The sequence below is a fragment of the Rutidosis leptorrhynchoides genome, chromosome 3, assembly GCF_046630445.1.
Source record: "Rutidosis leptorrhynchoides isolate AG116_Rl617_1_P2 chromosome 3, CSIRO_AGI_Rlap_v1, whole genome shotgun sequence".
Taxonomy (NCBI): domain Eukaryota; kingdom Viridiplantae; phylum Streptophyta; class Magnoliopsida; order Asterales; family Asteraceae; genus Rutidosis; species Rutidosis leptorrhynchoides.
This window is the reverse complement of record NC_092335.1, coordinates 439,119,524-439,124,585: the sequence shown is the minus strand read 5'-3', so window position 1 is coordinate 439,124,585 and position 5,062 is coordinate 439,119,524.

The window sequence follows — 5,062 nt, the reverse complement described above, 5'->3', positions numbered from 1 at the left end:
ACCCAAGTAATCAATTTAGTGTGGTAATAAGATCCCTATAAACGTCACTAGATAAGGCAAATTACTAACACCTATTAGTTATATAGAATCGAGTAATGAAAATATGTATAACAATATCTAGGGAATTGATCGTTCACCTATATAACTACACTTATCAATTAGGCTATCCGAAAGTATCTACAAGAGTCGTTCTTACATCCCTATATAAACTAACCATTTGAACTCAACTTATCCCTTTTGGTAAAAGATGGATAAACACATGTCACTAGATGTAAATCAATACATTAATTTAATAAGATGATGTTTCTTAATCAAATGAACATATCAACTAGTTGAATCGAAAGGATTAAGCTTTAACAAGAATGGTTCTTGTATTCAAACATCAAACTATCGTGTATAATAACAATCAATCAAAAGTAAACATTCAACATCTCAGTTATTTATCTAGATGAACATTATAGAGTTTAGCCAATAATCATAATTACAAACAAAATAACAATCAACTGATAAGTAGATTTCATTGTTGGAGGACAAGAAAACAACCTAATAGAGAATGAATCTTGGATGGAGAAGGTTTTGATCTTTGAAGACTTGATGCTGTTCCTCTTTCAAGAGCTTGGAGTTCACCAAATTTGCTCCCAAAATCGTCTCAGTAACCTCTGGTTTCGTGTATATAAAACAGTCCCTCAATCAGTAGGTTTTAAAGTGGCGAAAGTAGGTCAAAAGGCAAAAGTAGCTGAAAACCTACTACAGGACGGCGTCCTAAAGTCTGGACGGCGTCCCGTTCTTAAGAGCTGGACGGCGTCCCAAAGACTTGGACGGCGTCCCACATTAAAAGGCTGGACAGCGTCCCAAAGCCTTGGACGGCATCCCAATGTAACGAAAATTGCTGTTTCGTTTTCTTTTCAATCTTCTTTCATTTGGACGAAGCCTAACACCTTTGATGCCTTATTTTACCATTTTAGAGCATAAATTAGACCTTAACTTGTATCGGGATCAACCAAGGTCATAGATCATCAAAACTCTTTATAAATCACTCTCCGATACAAATTTGCACATCTTGGCCTATTACTTGTAGAAACGCCTTCATTATCCTTGATTCTAGGGCATTTTTACATGATATTGCGATAGATATATATGATGTTATCGAGCCCAGTTCCTGGCGGATTTTTTTTTAGAAAAAGCTTCAAGGGTATATACATTTATTAGTACTTATCATTTATTATATTTATTATTATTATTATGGTTATTATTATTAATATTGTTGTTGTTGTTGTTATGATTATTGTTATCATTATTAGAATTAATAGTATTATCCTTAAATATTATTAGTTTGACTATGATTATGATTATGAAATAAATATAGAAGTATTAGAGATATATCTTTATGACTATATCAAAGTAAATATAACAAAAGGATAGCTAAATCTATTGTATGAAATAAAAATTAAGTCTAGTAAAGGATAGTTTATGAAAACCAATATTATATATATATATAAAAAATGACTAAAGATTTTAATTTAAGTTATAAGTGTCAAGGATAAAAATATAAATATATGTATATAACTTAAGTATCATTATTATTAGTAGTATGATTATCATTATTAATATCATTATTAGTAAAAGTATTTTTTTTATATAGTTATTATTAAAACTATTGTTATTATTATCATTAGTAAAATCATTATTATTATTATTATAGGGAATATAATACAAGTTACCATTTTTTTTTAATATTAGTACTAGTGTCACTTTTGTAACAATTAGTATTATTATTTTTATTAAACAAAGACATCATTATTAACAATACCCTTATTAATATTATCATTTTTAACAAACTAATTATTATTATTATTATAAATAAATCATTAATATCATAACGACCAAAAACAATAAAATTAATATTGTTACGATTTGATATATATAGGTTCGTGAATTTGAGGCCAACCCTCCATTGTTCTGTTGTTTAATGTCGTTATATGTATTTTTACTACAAAATACATTAGGTAAGTTTCATTTGCTCCCTTTTTACTCTTTACATTTTTGGGCTGAGAATACATGCAAATGCTTTATTAACTGTTTTACAATACTTATATGCGTGAGTTTCATTACTCCCTTTTTAAATGCTTTTGCAATATATATTTTTGGGACTGAGAATGCATGCGCTTTTATAAATGTTTTACGAAATAGACACAAGTAATCGAAACTTCATTATATGGTTGAATGATCGAAATCGAATATGCCCCTTTTTTTTAAGTCTGGTAATCTAAGAACTAGGGAACAGACACCCTAATTGACGCGAACTCTAAAGATAGATCTATCGGGCCCAACAAGCCCCATCCAAAGTACCGGATGCTTTAGTACTTCGAAATTTTATATCATGTCCGAAGGAGGATCCCGGAATGATGGGGATATTCTTATATGCATATTATGAATGTCGGTTACCAGGTGTTCAATCCATATGAATGATATTTTTGTCTCTATGCATGGGACGTATGTTTACGAGAATTGGAAATATGAAATCTTGTGGTCTATTAAAATTATGAAATGATTATTTAAGTTAAACTAATGAACTCACCAACCTTTTGGTTGACACTTTAAAGCATGTTTATTCTCAGGTATGAAAGAAATCTTCCGCTGTGCATTTGCTCATATTACAGACATTACTTGGAGTCATTCATGACATATTTCAAAAGACGTTGCATTCGAGTCGTTGAGTTCATCAAGATTATTATTAAGTCAATTATAATTAGATATATTATGAAATGGTATGCATGCCGTCAACTTGCGATGTAATGAAAGATTGTCTTTTCAAAAACGAATGCAATGTTTGTAAAATGTATCATATAGAGGTCAAGTACCTCGCGATGTAATCAACTGTTGTGAATCGTTTATAATCGATATGGACTTCGTCCGGATGGATTAGGACGGGTCTTCACATGTAGTTCATTGTTAATATACTTAATGATATGTTTACTTATCATAATATCATGTTAACTATATATATATATATATATCCATATATATGACATCATATAGTTTTTACAAGTTTTAACGTTCGTGAATCGCCGATCAACTTGGGTGGTCAATTGTCTATATGAAACCTATTTTAATTAATCAAGTCTTAACAAGTTTGATTGCTTAACATGTTGGAAACATTTAATCATGTAAATATCAATTTCATTTAATATATAAAAACATGGAAAAGTTCGGGTCACTACACTGGGCTTACCCATGGACTATCAGAGATTGGACAAATAAAACCTGCATCTAGCAGTTTAAAAATTTCTTTCGTAACAACATCTTGCATATTAGGATTTAGTCTTCGTTGGCGTTGCACATACGTTTTATGACCTTCTTCCATAAGAATTTTATGTGTGCAATACGAAGGACTTATGCCTTTAATGTCATGAATCTTCCATGCAATAGCTGGTTTATGAGCTTTTAGCACAAAAATGAGTTGAGATTTTTCATTTTCAGTAAGAGAAGATGATATTATTACAGGTAATTCAGATTCACCATGTAAAAAAGCATATTCCAAATGGTTTGGAAGTGGCTTTAACTCTAATGTCGGTGGTTCTTCTATCGATGATTTGTATCGATATCTGTCTTCCTCTTTTAGCATTTGAAGTTCTTCTATTGTTGGTTCATATTCATTACCCATAAGTGCGGCTAACATTTCAGCTTCATCAATTGATTCAGTTCCTTCTCCTAAAGAACATTCTCTTGTTCCTTGTAATTCTGGAAATTCTTTTAACAATTCTGCATGTGAATCTATATTTTGAATATAATAACATGTATCATCTACAGATTACAGTTGTTGCATTGGTCTATCAACTAAAAAGGTAACACTCTCGTCCTCTATACTTAGGGTCAGTTTCTTACCGAACACGTCTATTATTGCTTTAGTCGTGTTTAAGAATGGTCTTCCTAATATGAGAGGAACTCGAGAATCTTCTTCCATGTCCAGAATAACAAAATTTACTGGAAATACTAAAGTACCAACTTTAACTAGCATGTTTTCCATTATCCCTCTACGATATTTTACTGATCGATCGGCTAGTTGTATGCTTATTCGTGTTGGTTTTAATTCTCCAAGGTCTAGTTTAGCGTATAGTGAATACGGCATTAAATTTATACTAGCACCTAAGTCTGACAATGCTTCTATTGAACTAAGACTACCCAGAAAGCATGGAATTGTGAAACTTCCTGGATCTGATAATTTTTCTGGTATCTTATTCAACAGCACTGCAGAACAATTAGCATTCATAGTAACAGCCGAGAGTTCTTCCATTTTCTTTCTATTTGTGATTAGATCTTTCAAGAATTTAGCATATCTTGGCATTCCTGAAATTACATCAATCAAAGGAAGATTTACATTTATTTGTTTAAACATATCTAAGAATTTGGATTGCTCGGCTTCAAGTCTTTCTTTTCTCATTTTACTCGGGTAAGGAAGCGGTGGTTGGTATGGTTTAACATAAGGTTTTGCCTTAACTGTATTCTCTTCATTAACCTTTTCAACTACCGGTTCTTTTTCCTTTTCTTGCTCAGGCTGTGGTGCCTGTGGAGTGGGAATAGCGTTATCAGAAATTACAGGTATTTCAGGTGGTTTAAGTGTAATACCACTTCTCATGGTAATGGCTTTAGCTGTTTCATTCCGGGGGTTAGCATTTGTATCACTACGTAGACTTCCTGGTTTTCTTTCCCCTATTAACCTTGCTAGGTTGCTCACTTCTTGTTCCAGATTTTGAATTGAAGCTTGTTGATTTCTAAATGCTTAAGCATTTTGTTCATTGGTTTATTTCTGAGATGTGAAAAATTGAGTTTGAGATTCAACTAGCTTCGACATCATGTCTTCTAAATTTGGCTTTTTATCGTCGGTTTGTGGTGGTTTAATTGGAAAAATAGGTCTTTGCTGATTGTAAGTATTGTTAGATACTTGTTGATTGCTAGGACCTTGTTGATTGTTGTATGGAACATTTCGGTTATAATTCTGATTGTAGTTTGGTCTTGGCGGTTGATAATTATTCTGATAATTATTTCTAGACCTTCGGTTCAT